This window comes from Ischnura elegans, chromosome 2, assembly GCF_921293095.1.
Source record: "Ischnura elegans chromosome 2, ioIscEleg1.1, whole genome shotgun sequence".
In the NCBI taxonomy this organism is placed as follows: domain Eukaryota; kingdom Metazoa; phylum Arthropoda; class Insecta; order Odonata; family Coenagrionidae; genus Ischnura; species Ischnura elegans.
The window spans coordinates 142563348-142585686 of NC_060247.1; the positions used below are offsets into that span (position 1 = coordinate 142563348).

A 22339-nucleotide genomic window follows, 5' to 3' on the forward strand; every position below is an offset into this window, starting at 1 on the left:
TGTAACCGCCAAACCACCATGCTGTCTCCGGTGTTCCGTTCCGGTTCCTCTGTTGGAAAGGAGGAACGGAGGAATGTGGAGAACCATGGTAGAACACCTGAATCGCGGAGTAGCGGTAGATTCAAAATTCGTTCGCCACCAAAAAAACTAGAATTTCGATATAAAGTAAAGGTACGGCAGTACTTACCTTCTATCTTCTACTACTTCTTCTACTTGCCTATCCTTAAATTGGACAATTACAATTTCTAATCTGGGAATGAGGCCATCGATGCCGTGATAATTTTAGGAGAATTCTTACCATTAAAAATTAAAATGAATTTAAAGCGTTATGTTTCATTAAAATACTTTCCAATCAATCGCCTCTGAGATTTTTTAATCCCTAGAGAGTAAATATTAATTAATCAATAAGTTGAAAGAGTTCATTTAACCTGTAGGAATGGAATGTCCCCGAGACGGCTACGCGACGTCCGCAGGACATTGGTACATAATATAAAATTTCAGTAAAAATCGATAAATTCCATTATTCCTGTTGTTAATTTTTGTAAAAGTTGCTAAATTTGTTTAAATTTAAGTAATTTTTATAATCATGAAAAGTACGGGTTTATTGTTCATCCAACGCTTCTCAACCGTACAACATGCGGAAATTTTTAATTTTTTGAAAGTTTCTAAAATTGTTGCTAAATTTATTTAAACTTTAAAAATTGTTATAACTAATGTAGAGAGTCATAAATTCGTTCAATTGTTGTTGTTTAACCCGTGAGGCATGTAGAAATTTTTAACGCTCGTAAATGTTACTTAAATTGTTGCTAACTTTGTTTAAACTTAATTAATTGTTATAAACAATATAAAACTTAAAAATAGCGTACATTTGTTGTTCTTAAACTATAGAAGCGGTAAAAATGTCAATTTTTTTTTTGTTAAATAGTTTATAATTTCCTCCGAGTCCACACTCCAACAAGAGGATTACATTTGGTTACCTAAAATAATCCTCAAAATATCTCTTCCTCCACGAAAAATTTCCTCTTCCTCGATTGGGAGAAAGTATTCTGGCTTCAGAAACGAGAGAGAGTTTTTTTTCTTTCTCCCTTCTCCTATACTCCCTACTCGGAGGAGGATCACGAGACTTTCTCTCGGAGTTCCTCCTTGAGGAGGTGAGTGTTTTAAGAGGAAACCAAAACTCCCAAACCCTGCGTAATGGGACACTAGCTGGACGTCCGCTGGACATCCGAGATAGGACAGTGTGCGGACGGATGGCCAGGACAGCCGGCGGATGTCCTCTGGCTGTCCTGAAAATCCGCGGACACTGAGAGGACGCGACGGACGCGCAGCGGACGTCCTCTGGCAACGATGTGCTGTGTGGGTACTTGTGTAAAACTGATATTGTTCTCGGAAAATATGTGATCATTCGTCAGTTTTAGGAGGTGATAACTTTAAGGGCGTACTTTGGAAAGCAACGAAAGCCTCTGATTGCTCGTACTCACAGCAAAATAAAATAAATTTCATTTTAATGCAAATCCCGCGTGGGTCACTGCCTCCAAAGGGTGCCTTTTTTGTAAGGCAAGGCTTTGAAGGGCACCCACAAGCAGTGGCGGCTTGCCCATAAGGACTCTCGGACGCCGCCCCTCCCAAATATTTGAAAAAGTAAAAAAAAAAAATATCCATGAATTTATAATTATATATCTAATTAATCAAAGTGTTTTTTCAGTCACATACATCGAAAGTGTTGGAAAAACACGAAAAGAAATAGCGCGAGACGTTCGTATTTGTAGCCGTGGGGCGCTGGCCAGAACGTCCCAATCCATCCCCATGCAGTTATATGGAGAGTGGTAGTGGTGGGGGCCGCTGGTGCTATGACGCGTCTAACGTTGTGTCTTATGGAACTCTTGGGACGTCGTCCGAAAATGCGCAGAGCGACGTGTGAGTTGACATCGCTGCGCAGGCCGGCGGGCGTACAATCTGGCGTCTACTTGGTGCTGCCACAGAAAAGGGACCTACGGAATCAGAATGGTCACTGTACTGGGTGTAGTTATACGATTTTAATTTTTAATTGCTGGTAGGTATTGCTACAGAAAATAAATTATCCCAATATGCTTGCGTTTTTTTGGTGTTTGGATTCCTGAACACATAAAATCAACCAGTTAAAGGCCGTATTGATGTAGGAAAACTATTCCCGAGTATTTGCCACAGTTCTATTATGATTACGAATTTCAAGAACCTTGGGGAAACTAATATTATAATGCTTAGGCCTGAACAATATATTCATATCTTCCCGATGTTTAGAAATGCGGTACCTATTTTTCAGATAAATTTATCAAAATACCTGCAGTATTAGGAAAATCAGTTAACATTCCCCACTGATTTATAATTTAAGAAACAGGTGCGTGCGTGATAGGGAAGGATTAAACATGATTTAACCCGTAAAACGTGACTTTAAATGGAGTTATTCAATGAATGTCAAGAAGTTCCGCGTACAATGCACCTTTTGTGTGTAGGGTCATCATTTTTCTAGCCATCCTTGTTCTATTAGTTCATGTTCACCTAATTCCTCAGTGGCAGAGCGGTAGCTGTCTGACGGAAAATGTCCCCTTGGGTCTGATTTAAGTGGCTTCGAAGAGTTCATATCAGTGCGGATATCCTTACAGCTCCTATCTGTGGTTCAGAGTCGTCTTCTTTTACGATCTAGAATTTATATTCTATTATATCATGGCAATGATTTCGAAGACATGGTTATTCCAAGTGCGAACCGTTGGCTTTTCGTGTGTTTACCACATATGAATCTTAGACTCAAGGAGATGGTCCGTGACGTCTGCTTGAATGCCTTTGCTGACCTTAAATTCGTCCCTCAGCTGAATCAGCATTAGTGGACCACGACTTCTATCTCCCTTGAGTCTTCCTTATAGTAACGGCAAGACTCTCGGAAAGAACGGAGTGAAATGAGTTCAGACATCATTTTTGAGGAGTTAACTGTGCTTAATTGCCGATTAAGAATTTTCTTAGTGCTGTGTGTACATTCAAGAAGACAATTTTGAATTAAGCAACAGTGCTCGTTTTTGTTATAGGGAAATATAGGGAAAAATTGTCCCCAAATCTGTGTCCAGGCACCTTGTTCTTTTTGGTCGTATTTTTCGTCGGCCCATTTTGTGTCGTCCCTTGTTTATTTATAGACTAGTGCCCTTACCATGTGTTCAATCGGAAAGAAATTGTTGTCCGGCGCTGATTTCAACGAACGTGTAATTGATCACTTCGCTGGACAAAAGGAAAGAAGGATGGACTTCTGCAATATAACTAAAGGCATGTGAGTATTTCAGATTTTGTTAAAAATGTGTGAGAAATGTTTAATTATTGATTTTCAATCATATTGTATTCAAGAAGCAACGCGTACACCGTAATCAAAGTTTACATCTGCAATAGCAAAGCGCGCGCATTCTAGTAGTGTTTGTTACCTAGTGGAAGTCAGTGTCACTCCCCTCCCTCCTCAGGTATTACAAGTGTCATTGCTACCTAAATCTTTGCAAATGTTGAATAGATTTGACAAATAACGCATTATGATTGCAAAATGAACAACATAAGTGTATTGCGGGCATATCCGCACGAAGAATTTAGGCGCTAAAACCTAAAGTTACGTATTTTCGTTTGTATTTGCAAAATATCGCAGCAAATATATTTTTATTCTTCAAGATCATTGATTAGTATAATCGAGAGTCCGGACTAAGCCGATCCGTATGACCGAGAGTCTACTGCATTTAGTATTTATTAATCAAGCTTTATTAGGAAAACAAGGTATTTTTGTTGAAATAAACGGAACATATGGCATCACAAAATTTTATTCCTAGATTGCCGTAAAAACTTAATAAAATACACGAAATATTAAAAAACTATGACCCCCGGTGGAGTGACTACCCCCAGCTATGACCCCCCCCAGCATTTGACTCACGAGCCGCCACTGCCCACAAGGCGCATAAAAGGTGCCTTGATCTTCTGGCTTAAAGACACCTTTCATGCACCTTAAAAAGGTAACCTAAAGGGTTCATCTATAAAAAACTATATTAGAAAATTAAAGGCGAAAATTAAGATCCTCCAATCGACATGCCTGAAAAATTAACTAAACGGGTAATTTCTCTGACACTAGCTCTCAATCTTGTCCCCTTGTGGACCACTTACCACTTCATTGACCCTTTGAAACAATCAGGCAATATATCACCATCATATCAACTGTAATATATGTTGTGGGCGCCTGTCCCGACACTCCCATAGATTGAAGGGGAGGATGGCCGGCCGGCCTAGGCCGGCCATCTTGGTCGGTTTAAGCTATATAAAGCCGGGGATCACTGGACCTGACGGTCGTGTATTGCAGATTGGTCACGGTCGGGACAGGCGCCCAGTCTCTCTCCCAGTGGGCACTGAAAGGCAATGGTTATAGTGTCTCTTTCATGAAAAGAGCAATGAAAGAAAAACACCCTCCTCAACATGACGGCCACAAGGGGAAGAAGCCACTTACATACGCTAAAATTCCATACATCTCCGGGGTCACCGATAGAATCGCCAGAATCCTCCATAAAGGCAACATTAAGACTCGCTTCTGCACCGTGAAGAAGATTCAGAATATCCTACCTTCACCGAAGGATAGCCATCCTCCCCTTCAATCTATGGGAGTGTATGAGGTTCCCTGCTGCTGCGGCAGAAGCTACGTGGGACAGAGCAAGCGTTCAATCTCCCAAAGGCTTAAGGAGCACGAAAGGGCGTTAAAATTACATCAGTGGGACGCATCAGCTGTTGCTGAACATTTTGCCTCCAGCCCCGGGCATAGAATAATGTTTGACGCTACACGGGTATTAGCGAAGACGGAAGAATACCATCCGCGTCTTATACGTGAATCCATCGAGATTGCGAAAAGACCTAATAACTTTAATAGGGAGGATGGGTATAACCTCAGCCGTATATGGAGAGGGTTCCTAGCACAATATAATGGCCAACGGCTATCGGCTAAAATTCAAATCCGGCACAACAATGGGTAGCGAAAAAAACATATATAAGCTCGGGACGAGTATAAATTCCTTCCATTCTCTTGATAACGCTCCCAGTAGGAGGAGTGAAACGTCGAGTTAAAATGTTTTCTACACAGCAATACCCGAAAACCACCAGCAACATAGATAAAAGAAGCTGTGAAAGTCTTCAGACGAAAAGTAAATATGAAAATTAAATAACTAGCCCAAGTATTAAATAGAAATACTTACGCTCAACCACCTGAAGATTTCAAGCCTTTCTCAGTTTCACTGCCTTTAATGTTAAATTTAACAAAGAGCCCTGCAGTGAACACCTTCCTCATTAGGGGCCTACACATTTCACTACAGATGTCACCTCCAACTCTGCTGAAATAATCCACCTGCATTGGAAATACATAGCAGCGTTATACATTAATAAATAGGAAAAGGGGGTACAGTTAAACAACATAAAAACAGTTTTTATTGGTTATCCAACCTTTTTGACATTTTATTTAGTACTCTGTATTTTTAAGGTCAATAAATAATTGAGGTCAGCCAAAAATGTGCGATTATAATTGGCTTGAACAATCTGAAAATGAGTGAAATTAAGCCATTGTATTGTTGATAGCCACTCAAATCTCTGGTTTAATTAAGTTTAAAGACTGACTGATTAAAAATACTACCTTCATTGATGATGAACTCCAATATTGAACTGAAAAATTTGCGTGTATAACATACAAATATGCCAAGGAATCTCTATTTTAGTTAAAACTCCTCCCAGCTGTTTTTACAGCCTACATTGAAATTTTCTTCACTTGACATCATTTAAAGATTAATTAGTTGATAGCATAAAAATTATAATAGTGGAACAAGTTTGGCTGTGGGACATGGGGGTACAGGGGTCTTCTAGTTCAGAAATCACGCTTGGGTCTTTAGGCATTCCATTTTATACCACATGCATAGACCATTTAAGTCGAATTGTCTCTTGGTACTCATGGAATGCAAAAGCAAAGTGCAAAGGTCGATTTAGGGGAAGAATGGAGAAGGCTACGCCTATCATGTGGATTGATTTCTGAAAGCCAGTGCAGTACAAGTACTGGCAACTTTGCTATTAGCAAGTCAAAATAAGTTGTCTTTTAAAACTCATCGCAAAAGAATGGTCATCCTCATTCTTAAGGAATGATTGCCATTCATTGAAGTCTTGTAGCACCGTGCACCCACTTGGTGGGAACAGCCTCAAAAGAATTTTGTTCAATGAAGTGGACGATGGTGTACTTAAAAACCTTTAAAATATATAATATAAGTTCACTTTGAGCAAAATTACGTGTGAGGTTAATAGGAATAATCCAATCATAATAATAATCCCAATAATAATCAAACAAGGTTTCCATGACAACCTTATCCTAGAACGTATGCAACGTATTAAATCGTAATACATCTCAGAGTAAGGATGGGGGAGAGTGCGCTTTGGCTACTGCGCATGTAGTCAAGATGGTGTCACGTGACGGTGGGAAGGAAGCTCAGAGGGATGGGGAGAGTGCGCTTTGGCTACTGCGCACGCAGTCAAGATGGTGTCACGTGACATTGAAACGTTGGATACCGTATCGCCGTAAGATAAACAAACATACGAATTTCCGACAAGGTGAGTAGTTTTTAAAGTAAAACCGTGATCTTAGAGTGAATGATAATTATTTCCTTTCTCGATGTATTTCATTTGTTATACTGAATATATCTGGGGCGTTTAGATTCTTTTCTCCCCTTAATTTCTAAAATACCGTAGCGTCAGCATGGCAATGTTTTGCTATGCATTGAGTTGTAAACAATGTTTCGCGAAAGGAAGTGGAATTCATTTTCATTGATAATTTCTTTAGATTGATTCTTCATAGTGTCAGTGTTCATACAATTTCCGTACCCTTCTAGCCTGTACCCTCTACGTGTCTACCCTCAACGGTATTCCTGTTATAATGGAATTTGTGTGTAGTGTGTTTGGAATGTTTGACACGCCTTGAAATGGGGATATTTTAACCTTTTGATTATTCCTTTAAAATATGGGCTTTTACTTAGATATTTCTTACGGCTGACTTGTATTAACTATAAAAAGTGTCTCTTTAGGTTTCCTGCAAGTGAAGAAGAAGGAAATCATCGATGAGGAATGTAAAAGGAGCATATTTCGTGCCCAGCAAGTGCACCAAAATGTGTTTTATCAAAAAAGTTTATCATTAAAATATGCATTTATCTCCAAATAAAAGTGGAAAACATCAAGTGCATTGTTTAGTCCAGAAGGAATCCTATTAAACTTGAAAAATGTATTATTTTAATGCTTTGGTGGATATGCAAATACTGTAGACTAGTAATAGTGGGAATAGATTAAAACTATGCATTCTTTTACTTTCCATGGTGAAATAATTTTACTATCATTATATAAATTACATGTTTAATATTATAAATACAGCCAGATCTTGGAACGTTTTATTCTTGACGCAATGTATGAGCTGCGAGTCGTAAAGTAAGCCCCTAGTGTAGAAAAAGGTATATTTTACTTAAGTAGTTGTTGGGGATCTTACGCAAAATTTGAATTTAGACTTTGCTATTTCTGATATTCTTTTGAAAAATTTAATTGTTGACCATTTTAGATGCTGAAAGCATACAAAAGAAAAACAAAGCTTTACGACATAAATTTCGTAGTTGAAAATTTAAATCATATGTGAGAGAAAAATGGAAATTAATTGTAGATATAATTCAATAATTACTTTTTCTAAGAGTCTTTGTTACTATTTTCGAGTTTTTCGAAGTAATTGAGCCCGATTGTATTTATTTAGTCCTCATTGTATCACCGTAATACGGTAACTTCATGCCACCCGTGCTACGGTAGATTTAAATTTCCCGCACTTCTTCCCACCGTCACGTGGTAACCATGTTGACTACAAGGATCTGCTACTGCGCAGCCCGAAAGCGCCCTCTACCCCAATCCTTACTCTGAGTAATACATATGTACACTGGTTTCCAAAAGTTTCTTAACAAATTGAGCGGCGCCACTTCTGCTTCTTCAGAGAAATTGAGCTTCACTTATGCCTCATTCACATTACGATAGTCCGAGCCGTCGTCCTAACTATAGTTGACCGAACTAGCCGTGTGCATGCAAGTCCTGACTATAGTTGACGTAGTTCCGAACGTTGCCACTTTACTATGGTTAGGCGCTGGGAGACCGGAAACGGAAGCGACAAGAGAAGGACGAAAAGCTCGTGAAGCTCTATTATTTTCATGGATTTGTCCTAGGAAGGAAGAATATGAGCGGAAGAAAAATTATTCGGTAAATACACGTTGAAAACAGTAACATCTTGTCAATGCAAACCTCAACAGCTTTGCTAATCATCAATTTCCCGTTCACTTTAGATGTCAGCACTAGAGAGCAGCACAGGGTTCAACCATCGTAATGTGAATGCACGATAGTTCCGACGACGGCTCGGACGATCGTAATGTGAACGAGGCATTACTGCTAATATTGTCCTTGGTTACGCGCCACATATATTTCGTTTGTTTGTAAATAGATGTTGTTCTCAAAGGTAAGAGCGTAGAATATACTGAGTTATTGCAAATTTATCTTCTGTCGTTGATTTATTTAGTTGAAAATGATTTTTTGGTGAGCTCCAATTACTTTCTGGCTTCCAGAGTTCCTGTCGGTTTGTATTTCGCGAATTTTAAGCCTTGCACTGAATGGAACTATTCGTGTTTAATAATTACGATTATTGTTTCAATTTAACTTCATGTGTATGAGTGCGATTTGTAAATTTAAGTTTACGATTACTTCAGTGCGTGAAATAGTGCATTGCGGTGTTTTCTAAAGTAGATATTTGAGGTTAGTGTGCACTACTTCGCTCAATTTCTAATTGCATTTTCGTGAGGTTGATGACATTTTCTGTATTGTGAAGTGATCGTGCCAAACATATTTGTTGGAATGGAGATTTAATTTGTTTACTGGGATGTGTTAATATCCAAAATACGTTGAGAGAAATAATTAGGTGTATATTCAATCTTTCAGTGTTGGTATTACGGCTGCCGTCGCCTCAGGCAGGCATTTGTTTATCTTGAGTGAGCATACGAAGGTATACAATCGTGTGACGAATGATATGATATGAGTTTTGATTCAGATTCGCAAGTAATGGTGCAATTATTCTAAGCTTTTTGTGTGCGCTACGGCGATCTAAGAATGATATAAGTTAGCGATAGCCTCTAAATTGCTAATTAAATGAAGCTTAAGGTTGGAGGCTGGTGAATTGTTGGCGCTTCGGTATTCGCGTTTCTCCATTATGCCCAAGGGAAGTAACGTCAACTTTTCTTTTGATTCATTTCATTGAGAAAATATTTTTCCCTTTAGGGTCATTATTATTGATTTACTTTCGGCTGATAACATATTCTACTAGCGAATGAAAATTTTCTTCCTTGTCTAATTTGAGAGTCAAATACTTATTTCAAGCGATCCCTAATTCGGGCGCATGTCGATTGCACGTATTTTGTGATGTATTAATTATCAATATCATTTTTAATTTCGTCATCTGAGTGATTGTGTAATGTTATAGCCATATTTTTAACCTTCATAACCTTCACATACTTCTCGAATTTGTTTTTATTTACTATTCGTGTGTCATATGTTTCTGGTTTCCAAGTCAATTGTTACGCACACTTGCGAAGGTCCAATTATTCGAAGACCGTGCTCAGTACGGATTCTTCCAGTTTGTCGGTGGGCCAAAAAAAACTGTAACCTGTTGATGTTGTGAGCTGTCGCTAACCCTTCTGTGACTGTATGGGGCAACTCAGTTACCCCAAATTATGTATATGTTGTATAGTTGTTCGATATTTTATTTTGTCCCTTTAATATTTTTGTATTTCAGCCTAACCACTTTGCCGTTATTGAGGCGACGAATGTTTTTTTTACATTTGAATTGTTTTCGAAAACCTCTATTATTATTGGCGGGTTAACTGAGTTGTTACACTACACACCTGTTGGCGGCTGGATAAAAGAACTTGTTTGATAAATGAGTGCAGGCATCAAATTTGAATGAAATACATTGCCATTTATCATCCAATAACGCCAATATTCTACATGACTTCCACGTGATTTCTACTTGACTCACTTTTTGTACTTATATTTTCATAGAATGTTAGTCAATGTACACTCAGGGAAAATTTTCTGTTGTGTAAACCATTTGGAACTGTCATCATTCTGCTTTTTGACCACTGATTTGTACGTGCTTTTGAACTGCTTTGGAATTGAAACAAGATACACAGCAGTTCATGACATCATAGCGTCCTACCATGTCATCAATTCATTTGTACACTTTTCTAATTTATATGTGACACATATTGAACTGTTTTTGATTTCCACTGGAAACTGCTATGGGAAAAATATTCAACCTTTGGAACTCATTTGGAATGATTCAACATTTATTTGCGAAATATACTTTGAAAGCATAGAAATCGATGTTTTTACTATAATAATCTACTGGAAAACACCAAAAATCGCCATTATTAATGGCGTCGCTATTGAATACCTTATTTTACGCAACAAAAAATCCCGGTACGTAGTGAGGGTAGCCTTAAAGCGCCTTCAAAAAGGCGAAAGGCACTAGCGCCTGATATAGGCACCTGAAAGGCGCCTTTTGGAGGCAGTGTCTTACGTGGGATGGCATTGCTTGGCAGGTGCGTCTGTATTCAGGTGAGGTGGGCACACCACAGCTCATATGAAATAAGTGAGTAGCGGCGAGCGTGGAGTCGTTGTGCGTATGCGTTCGTCGGAAGGATTCGGGAGCCCCATTTAACATAATCCCTATTTGTGCACGGAAGGGGACCATTTCATTTCACATTTCCCTCGTTAGCTGTGATTTTCGTGTGAAATATTTGGCTGAAAGAAATTGTTGATTTCATGCGAAATATATTTGAAATGTGCTTCTAACAAAATCTGTAAATATCATGCGAAATGCTGCTGTTTTCAGAGCATACGTATCCAAAAACCAAATCTGCACAAGTAGCAGAGATTTTAGGCCGTTGTTGATACAGATTTGAAAACCATCTGGCGGATAAAATGAAATAAAGCAGCCCATCGAATTAGAATCTAATCGCTAACCTCCTCTTCAAAAATACGATAATTTGCCAATCAAATACCTCGACCGATGTCACGCCATGCTTTATATCTCAAAAGTGGCGTTTATTGCGTTTAAAGAAAACTGAGTCGGACGGCAATTGTATCGTGTGCTCTGCGAAGTCTCATCGTTAGAGTAAGACGTTAGGAAGGCCTTAGAAGACCCTTTGAAGTGATGTACGAGATTCAGTCAAATTTGGAGAAAGAATGCTCCAGGCGCATTCCTCGTTTCGCTCAGACCTTTACGGCAACTACTTCAGGCGTCCGCCTTTTCCCGTTTTGAGCGTCGAAATAATTTTAAGCGGGGGCCTCATTTGTACAACCCGCAATAAAGGGATTCCAAGGATGAGCATTTGCGTCTCATTAGACAGTGAGATGACGCGAGGACTTTCTTTTCTTTGATTATTTACAATGCCGAGGAGAAGACGACGAAACTGAGGTTGTCGAGTTCAATCACATGTGCGACGAGCCACCTTACGAGAGACAGCTAATGGTAATATTCGTATTGGTATGACACCATTGCATTCTGGAGTGACCGGAAACGAAGCGGATAGGCTGAGAATACGACGAGTTCATTCACATCAAACACAGCAACTTGGAGCACGACGCAATGAAATTGAGCGATTCCGCAGACGCAGTGCTCCTGTGATCATGGAACGAATAGCATTCGCCTAAGATCCGGAAATAGACCATATAAGTGCCGATAAGCATTTTTCAATATTGTAAGGCACTAAAATACAGCAATGAATCTACTGGATTACGTTGTGCTGGTGGAAAGTAAAATTACCACAGTTGGTACCACCGCCAAATCCGTCACGGTCATTAGTTTCTGGGATGGGAAATGATTCTAAACGCCTCATTCAAGCTCATTGGCCAACATTCAAGAATATTGGACGTATTTAGTGCTCTAAAAGGCTAAAAGATGGCACCACTTTTGACATCAAATACCAGGAAAAACAAGCATTGCCCGCCGAAACGTAAGAGTTTCATTTTTTCCATAGAACAATTTTTACGTATTCCCTCGGCGGTTGAGTGAAGAAAGTATGTTTGGGTACAAAAGTATCGCATAAGGATGTATGAGTGATGCAGTGGTCCACTCCGATTACTCTGAATACGCCGCCGAAGCGTAAGACGGTCGGACGCCGCGGCTGACGAAAGGGTAATCGGCACCCACGTCGACTACTATACACTGCTACGTATACAAAAGCTGAAACTCCTAGGCCAACGAATTATATTGACTTATCGAATTCAAATAGGATGTTGTGACATAAATTTGATATAGCGCCTCCAGTCGGCAAATTTCTGAACTTACTGGCCTCGACAGCTCTGTAACCGAAACGACTCGACTTGACATTCGTAATACTACTCGAATATCTCGAGTCGAGTTCCAACTACTCGACTCGACTCGAATTTTCGAGTAATCACACATCCCTACTTTAGGGTATCCTTATAAACTTCGGAAATGTTCCTTCCTGTGTGGTTTCCATTGGATGCAACGCAGTCAATAACAAGAGATCGGTTCTCCGCTCATGGAGAGTGCAGAGAGGAGGCCTAATTCCATTTCATGGAAGGCTGAATTCTGGTCTCGCCACTTCGGTCGCTTTTTAATCGGCTTTCAAAAATGTCCGCGACGCGGTGATGAGTGCAATGCGATCCACTTTTTTCCAATGTTATTCAATGAAATGTTCGTAATTGCGAGGAATAGTATTGAAAAGTTATGACCTTGATCGATCACGTCAAAATGACATTTTGGTTAACATACATACATTTGTACATGTACATTTTGGTTTACACCCCTAAATGTACATTCATTTTACCTATATACCTTATTTCACGGTGATACTCGGATCAATTTGTTCGTTAGTGACGCGAGTGGCGACTTTTGTGAACCCATTTAAATGTACGGTGGGTGAGAGGCCAACTTTAAAATTCTCTTTGGACCGCAGTTTTCCCCTGTTCACTTGACATGCCAAGTCGCAGTTTGGATTTATCCCCTATCCCCTCCAACAACCCGACACCCAATAGGAAACTTGTCACCATTTCTGTGTCAGAGAAAGTTTCATTCGATGCACGACAAATAGTTGGTTTTCCGGCCTTACCTGCCTCCACCTTCGTCATGAAAGAGCCCCTAGAGGACGATCGGCTCTTTTGCGGGCCGACTAAAAGAAAATGCATTGGGAATACATATCTCTCTCAGCCCACACGCCTATGCCGCTTTCAAACAAATTCTCCGTTCTTGACAAAGACCAACATGCAATGCCTGCCAATTCGCCTCTGCCTAGCTCATCTGCCTCACACCCTCCCTCTAGCTACCCGCCATCCACGTTCCTCAACTCCACGTAATCGAGGAAAATCTGCGATTCCCCCAGTTTTATTGAAGAGTCAATCTGATCGGTCGACTATTCTCAGTTCATTTTATCTCTGCGGGTGAGCTGGTGTGGCCAAAGCAAGAGGAGATGAGGGGAGGGAAAGTTTCTCGACATGTGACTTTGCCTTTACCAATCAATAAGCAGTAGGCGTGGCCTCAGTGAGCCGCTCTCCGACCTCCGCCGAGTGAACATCGTGAATCTGCTCGTTGAGCAGTGTTGCCAAACCTCACGCGTTCTCCTTGCATGTGACTAAGTATGCCTTCCACCAACGGTGCCTCATTCAGCGCGGTAGCTGACAATGTCATGGGCTTCTGTGAAAGGATTATCCCCAATGCCTTCCACACGAGTAGGTATATAGTCTCGGCGCCGGGGAAAAAATACCTGTGGCCACCTATGACTCACTCGTTTTCAGTGACAAAGTAGGGCGGGTATGTACATTTGGCAACGTTATGTTCGCTCCTCCTCTCTCTCTCGGTACTACCCCTCCCCTATCAGCGAAGCCATCCGAGAATGTCCGGGCTCTGACGAAAGCTCACCCGCAGACATAAAATGAATAGACTATAGTGAGTTGAACAATGAGATTAGATGTGCATGTGAATTTCCGTCAGTTTGCGACTCGACGGGCTCGAATATCAAAATCCAGCCAATTAATGTTTCGGATTTCAGAGCATTGGTGCGTCTCTTTCTGATAAAAAATGGGATTGCTTTACATAGCAACTGCCTGAAGACAAAGAAACTTTTCTACTGATTCGTGGGATTCTTGTTGATACCGACACTGCTGATATTTCTTCATCTCCCGAAGAAAAATCTCTTTCTCCTGAAGAAGTTTTGCAGTTGCGCACACTGCGCCGTGAACAAGACAGGCTTCTCGCGAAAGATCCAGCCACTATTCTCCACACTCCGCCAACTAGACTTTTGCCACTTTTCCAAGTAAAACTAGTCTTCCTAGGAAAAGTCAAAATATGAAGTAATCTCCAATCTGTGCGGTCTTGGCGTCACTTTTCGAACTTCCAAGACTTCTCCCGGACCTCCAAAATGGAAAAATTGCCAGCCTTTCGGCCACGCGCACAAATCTTGCGGTGTGCCGACCAGATGTGTCCGTTGCGGTGAACTGCATTCCCACCATCATGAAACCAGCTCCAGCAACCTGGGCAAACTCCAAAGAAAATCACCCGTCCAAGTGCGAACAATGCCCAGCACACCCCTTACACTTGAGCCTTTAAGATTGTCGTCGTGCTGGAGCCATGTCTCCTGTCCTCCTGAATTCACTCCACGTCTGCATTGCCAGCCCCAGCCGCATCTTAATCGAGTATCGAGAATTCGGTTGAGTTATGTGAAAAATTATTAATAAACGTGCTTTTCATCGTAATACTTAAATTCGTTAAGTTATGGAACAGTGCGTTGCAGTGGAACACGGTCTCAACATTTTTTGAATTTGAATTGAATAATTTAGAGACTCAGTCAGACTCGTACATATTTATTTTACTCTTTTAGCCCATCAGAAAAACGTTTCTCTTCTATAAATATTTGTTTTCGTATTGTAACCTAATGAGAGGCGGTAGCAGCACCTGCCGTGGCGCCAATGTCTATTCTTGCGGGATCGCTTTTTCTCTTGTTTTGAATGCGGCATGAGATGCGATTTTTATTTATCGGCGTCCTTAGTTCCCCCTGGAGCTTAAATTACATTGCCTTGAATGCACATCGCTCAATAATGTATCTCTCCTCTCCTTCACACATTGCAGAGTGCTCGCGATGAATGTCAAACTGCCTCCTATTAATATTTTTTTTCGTTAAAAAGTTTTATTTTTCGTCAACTTGATTTCCCTCATTCGATCTCTGATTTTCAGGGAATACCGAAGCAATATATCATGTCGCTTTGCCTTAGAGGTATATATGACTCCATGAGGTGGTTTTCCATATTTTTGTCGCTGGTACAATCTAGGTTCATTCCCCTTTGGCTCTCCATTTATGGACGGCATACATACTGTTTGTTCAGGGCTGCCACCATCTCCTATGAATGACTTTCCCTTTTTCCTGTGTGTCCACGGACATTGCTTTTTTGGGTAGGACAAATGTTTTTTATTTATAATAAATATTAAAAAATAAAAGAAACCCAGAAATACTATATTGGAATGTTAACATTGTTGTAACTTGTTTAATGATGGATTTTATAATAAATTATTTATTAAGATGTTAATGCAGTAAACACCTCTTCGAAAATCCATGTGGGACTGTCAACGGACATGACGAATCATAGTCAGTGGAATTTAAATTTTGGGAAATGTAATTTTTTCTTCACTAATTTGTCACTAAAATAAGAAATAGGGCACAAAAAATAATACGGCAGTTTAGTTTTGATTCAACAGTTTTAGTATTTTACGGCAGTCCATGGACATAATTTTATACGATTATGGGAGAACGACCCTGTTGCGTTGATGATCTTTGAGGTCCGGCCGGCGCGGCGGGTCGCCATAGAGATCACAACAATTGCCCCTCGTCATCAAGCAGCTTACATGAGTGGACGCTACTGCTACGATACCTTTGGAATAAGCCACCAACCCAGAGTAATGGCCTCGTCTGATTGCTGCCCGGTGGCCATTTTAAGGGAAGCAGACCCCCTGGGGCCCTTTGGGACCCTCCTACCCTCAGATACGCCAAAGCGGAGCACAATCAACGAGGTGATTAATATGTCTCCCCCGCCCGAGATCATCCCCTTCCATTTTGCACTCTATTGACCTCACGCGTCCACCGAATCTCAAGGCCTGACCTAAGGACGCCAAAATATGAATATCCAATACACTTAAGAAATCCTCAGGTCATTCACGGTTGTTTAACCTAGTCAGGAGGTTGCGCGAGGGTTTGTTATTAAGTTATGCTATTATTGTAGTGCAGATGCACACCAAGTAGCACACAATTTGCTTCACACTTGGTAGTAAAGATAACTTCAAACCTATCGTTGGGGTACAAAAAGCATTTGAGGCAGAGTCCATAAAAAACGGAGACTCCTAAATCGTGCGGTGGAGAAAAAGTGTGACGTGAGGTGCTAGTTACATAGAAATCTTCAATGTCGCACCTCCGATTTATCTTAGATTCAACTCACTAGAGACGGATCAAATATCGATGCAAACAATCCTATATCCCTGGAATCGATGCTTGGTTTTTTCTTCATGAACGGAAGTGAGGGAACATTAGTATACTGAATTCCTTATCGATCGGTCTTTTGTTGGTTTACTCGATGTAAGCACACATTCAGTTTATGTGCAAGATCAACATCTGTGTTTACCTTAACTTTCAAAATTTTAACTTAGTATTTTATTAGATAAAGCCTTTTGATATCTGAGAAAGATTTTGAAATCACCCCAGGGAACTTGGTCTTGCAGTCAGTAGGTGCACCCCGTTGCTTGGATTCGAATGACTGGGCGTGGCGGTGTGTTGCTAGCGCAACCTACGACCATCTGGGGTCTTCTCCAAATGGCCTTGTCCTCTCAGGATTCGTGGAGGGTAGCCAAGAGATAGTGAAGAATGACTCGCTAAGACTTTTTCACTCTTCCGCTTTTTACTTAAAGCCTCTCCTTTTTTACCTGCGTTTATGTAAAATAACTGACTGAAAACAGCCTCAGCCAATTTGCTATTTATCTATGGTCACTAATAAAACAAAATCTTTGAAAACCCTCCAAATATAAGAACATGAATTATTTATTAACATGGTGTAACAGTTTTGTAAACGAAGCGATTCATGAAACCATTGCTAGAGGATAAAGTTGGCAATTTTCAGAAACAAATTGAGGGTGGTAGTTTATCGCTGAAGTTCAGCTCTGAACTCACACGTATTATTGAAGTGAAGGGACAGGAAACAATAAATTAATCAACGCAATTTATTGGAGAATATTCGAAGTTTCAACTCCTCAGAAAAATAAAATTGTTTTTGAGGTTTTGACCATCTTTTTTTCGATTTCCGTTGGCGTTGCGTCCAGCGCCACAGCGCGGTGCGGGAGCACCCGAAAACACGGAGACCGCAAGCAGGAATCGGAAAATGCGATCGATGCAATGCTGTGAGAACATGAAATATGCACATTTCAGGGGTCCTTCAATCAAATAAGCCTTGTTAGAACTAAAATCTTGCCCGTTATAAAGATGTACAGTCACTTTCAAAAGTTTTAGGTCAAAGTCTGTGGCGCCACTCCTGCTTCTCGAGAAATTTAGGTTTTACAAAGCAAAAGGAGTGTGTCCAATGACCGTAACATTTGGCACCACTCGTCAAATTAAACTGCTGCTCTACCGGAATAACTTTTCCGTGGCACTTTACCGGAGTATTGCTCCTCGCTTGATTGTGTGATTAATGGCCATCCTTAGCAGTAGAGTTGGGCTAAACTGTTCATTTTGATGAACCGTTCACTTTGAACCTGTTCAGTAAAAAGAAAAGTTCGAAATATCTGTTTGTGGCGAACAATCAGGGTCATTCAGGTAGAAAATACTGTTTATCGGACGTTTAGAGTAAATGAAGGCTTAGTGTGGTATCATATGGTTTGTGCAGCTTGTCATAGTAATTTCAAGCAAATTCTGTCCTTGTAAGGTTGTCTTTGGCAAATTTTAGTAGCTCATATATGTATAAAGAATACACAGTCATAATTCCTGATTGATGGGATTGAAGGCTTGCAGTGATCCATATGCTTTAAATTGAATATTGTCCTTATGGCTTTCTTTTGTAACAATAGCACCTTACTTGCCTTGGGAGCATGGCCCCACAATATAATTCCGTAGCAGATAAGAATTTGAAAAAAACGCATAATACACATTCATCAAAACTGTATGATGCAATAGGCTTTAGTTTTCTGAGAAGATATAGAACTTTACCGATTTTATTACATATTTATCGATATGGGTATCCCATGAAAGCCCCTGGTCTTGGTGAAAACCCAGGACACTGACTGAATCTATTTCGTTAAATGTTTCTTTTAGTGCGAAAGTGAATGTTAACGTCTTACTCTCATTTAAGAATAGTTCATTGCCTTTGCCCCATTCACTAGCCCTGCTTAACATATTATTGGCTGTTTGCCATGCAATATTGTAATCTTAGTTGGATGTGATTAATGTGGTGTTATCAGTGTATAAGATGGGAGCTCTTCTAAGGTAGTTGGGGAGATTATTTACATAAACTATAAATAAAAAGGGATCAAGAACGGACCCCTGGAGTACCTCGCACTCAACTTTGCTTTTTTAGATAATTTTCTATTGCACAGTGTTTGTTATTGTCTATTTAATAGAAAGAGAAAGCATAATAGGGTATTCAGTATCGTGCCCGTAACTGCATAAAGCTTAGCAAGATGTCATGTTGTACCATGTCGAAAGATTTACTAAGGTTATGTGTCATTTTCTTCAGATGAAGTCTTCCAATGTTTTTGTTTCTTAGCAAGATGTCATGTTGTACCATGTCGAAAGATTTACTAAGGTTATGTGTCATTTTCTTCAGATGAAGTCTTCCAATGTTTTTGTTTCTTTGTCGAATGTGAAAAAACATAATGAATGTAAATGTGTATATTTTGACAAAATCTAATGTGATTTACGTCATTTGACGACAAAAAAACTGATTGGTTGATTGAATTAAACCACAGAGATTTTAAATGAGTGTTTTTACGAGAAGCACTATGGTGCCATGACTCAATGGATTAGTCATTTAACTTTCAAAAATATTAGCGATCATTTCCACATAAGAAACAAAGCTTAACCATAAAATCTTAGGGGCCATGGATCGTAGACGGCTCTTGCCTAGGAAGAGAGTTTGTTTGTTAATAAAAGGGTCCGTTTCCCTACTTTAAGCTCACGATGTAAGTCCATTCTCCGCAGTATTATATGGAATGCACTCAAGGAAAGAAGCCTTTGGGTGTACCTATAGCAGTGCCCAGCGATTGCTTATACAGAGTCATTCATTGCAATATTTATCTTCCTATTGATAATTTTATATCACTATTATATCTATTTTCTAGGTGGAAAAGTGAATGAAACAATATTACATCCACACGCTTGCCGCGTCGCCGTACTCTCCGTTGCCACCGGCCAGAACCGGAGTCGACCGTACGCTCGAAAAAACGATTTAAAATTCGGGGTTGCAAGTTGGTGCAGGATTTTAATTTAGATTCACAATTTGGAACCTTCAAAGAACGACGTGGTATAAGTCACTCGGCGGAAGTCGGCAGCAGTATCTACTTGTTCCTTACGTTTATCTAAAAGATTGGCTGAAAACAGGCTCCGCCATTTGTTATATATCTAAGGTTATTGATGAAAGAATATCTTTAAAAACCCTTAAAATGGAAAAAAGAAGTGTAATTAAGATGGTATAACAGTTTTGTCGATAAAGCTATATATGAAACCACTGCACGAGGATAAAGTTGGCAACTTTCAGTAAAAATCGAGGCTGGTCATTTATCGTTAAATTTGTTCAATTTTGACCTCAACTATATTGTTAACGTGCAGGCACTAAAAGAAATAATGTACTTAGCAAGTTATGCAAAATTTATTTGAGAATATGTATGCGAATTTTCAACTTCCTAGCTCAAAAGAAATCGATTTTGAGGTTTTGGCCAGCTTTTTTCGATTCCAGCCCACTTTGAAGCGCTTTGGAATGGGCGACGTAGCTGTGTGAGTGAGTCCCGAGCATGATTTGGCCGTCTCGCACTGCTCATTTCCACGCCGAGGCTTCACTTACTTTACCAGAGTATTCTCAGTCGCTAACTACTGATACTAACTTCGCAGGCTCCCAAAATGTCTTTCCTTCCTCTTAATATTAAGGATATCAACGGTGTCTCAGTTAGTATAATTGATGGCGTCAATCGCTCGTGCCGAAATTCTCCTTCCATCCCGTTTCCATTTTGCTAACAAACACGGTCACGTTGAAACATTCGTTATTCAATTATCGCCCTTAGTTGCTCCCGATGCCCGCATCTAGGGGCACATATTGTCGCTACATTTGTCTACGTCAGCAGTATAGTCCAAAATAAATGTGCCCCCCACCAATTTTTTGTGAAGCGGGGTTTCTGGATATGGCATGCAGCAGCAGCATCTGCTGCCAGTTCAGCACGGTTTCTCGATGCGGCCCAAATACTCGGAAAATTCGCAACAGCGGTACAATTCTCCTCTGAATTCAATTGGCGTTCCATGTATCGATTGGGAAAATATTATTTTTGACATGGAGTTTAAACATTGTCTTCCAATTCCTGGTGAGCAGATACACCTACCAAGGGTAACGAAATACTAAACCTCTTATCAACGAATATGCCAGAGTTCGTCATCAGCACTGAGGCGATGGTTGGTAGTTGTGACCGGAAGGCAGTCAGTGCAAGGAAAATTCGATATCGTATCAGGTAAAAGCCTGCGTCGAGAGGAAGGTAGTGTTTCGACATTCCGAAGACGCTACTCATTTGACACATTCACCGCGTCATTTGCAAGACTTCTTTTCACGTGTAGGACATATCCAGCCTTCATCATCATTACGGTGCTTGATTCTTTCTTGTAGGGAGTCGACATTTTTCTGTTTTAGATTTTCTGATAAGATAATCGCCGAAAATTTGAAAGATCGAAGAAGCGCGACTAGAATATATATGGAAGAAGATATATATAAGATAATTTAAGAAAAATGGGACTTAAAGTAAATAACTAAACACCAAGTGCGATAATCGTTTAGTTAATTACTCACTGCCCAAAAAATTTCCGAGACTAATATACACAATATATCTATAGTCAGTATTTTAAATTGATCGATCGGAACAATCGCTTTTGTTTCCGATGTAAAATAAAACTTTAACTATCGCATATGATATTAATACTTTCATACTTTGCTATTGTAAATGCACACATTGAGAACTACGAAAAAATAAGTACAAAAGGTGAGTCACGTAGAAGTCATGTTACAAAGTCATATAGAATATTGACGTTATTGAAGTTATAATATAATAAAATTATTGCATTCAAATTTTATCCCTTCAGTCATATAACAAAGAAGTTCTTATTCCCGTCAACAGATGTGTGGGTTAACTCGCTTACCCCAACTATAATAATTGAAGTTTTCAAAAACAATTTAAATGTAAAAAAAAAAACATTCGTCGCCTAAATAACGACAAAGTGGTTAGGCTGAAATACAAAAATATTAAAGGGACAAAATAAAATATCGAACAACTATACAACATATACATAATTTGGGGTAACTGAGTTGCCCCATACAGTCACAGAAGGGTTAGCGACAGCTCACAACATCAACAGGTTAGTTTTTTTTGGCCCACCGACAAACTGGAAGAATCCGTACTGAGAAACAAATTGGGCCTTCGCAAGTGTGCGCAACAATTGACTTGGAAACCAGAAACATATGACGCACGAATTGTGAATAAAACCAAATTCGAGAAGTATGTGACGGTTATGAAGGCTGTAAACCCGACTGTAACCACGGCTATAACATTACAAAATAACTCAGATGACGAAATTAAAAAAAATTATTGATCATCACAAAATACTTACGTGCAATCGACATAAGTCCAAATTAGGGATCGCTTGAAATAAGTTCTTGACTCTCAAATTAGACAAGGAAGGAAATTTTCATATGCTATTAGAATATGCAATCAGTCGAACGGAAATCAATAATAATGACGCTAATGGAAAAAATATTTTCCCAATGAAGTTAAACAAAAGAAAAGTTGAAGTTACATCCTGTTGCGTATTACAAAAAAATAAAGGCACGTTAGCTCCTTTCTGAATAGATTTAATACTTCAACAGTAGAGTAAGGCGGACGAGACGACGCGGAGTACATGAATAGTTAGGGAGAGAAGAGTTCTTTACTGCTCTGAGGTCGGCGAGAGAGAGAGAG

The 22339-nt window shown here is 39.8% G+C and overlaps 1 long non-coding RNA gene across 1 annotated transcript; it reads left to right on the forward strand.

Annotated features, from left to right (window-relative positions):
* The first annotated feature begins 6426 nt into the window (after positions 1-6426).
* Positions 6427-7244, forward strand: LOC124174174. Its single transcript, XR_006868892.1, has 2 exons — positions 6427-6624; positions 7095-7244. It is a non-coding gene; the product is annotated as an uncharacterized LOC124174174 (long non-coding RNA).
* The last annotated feature ends 15095 nt before the right edge of the window (positions 7245-22339 follow it).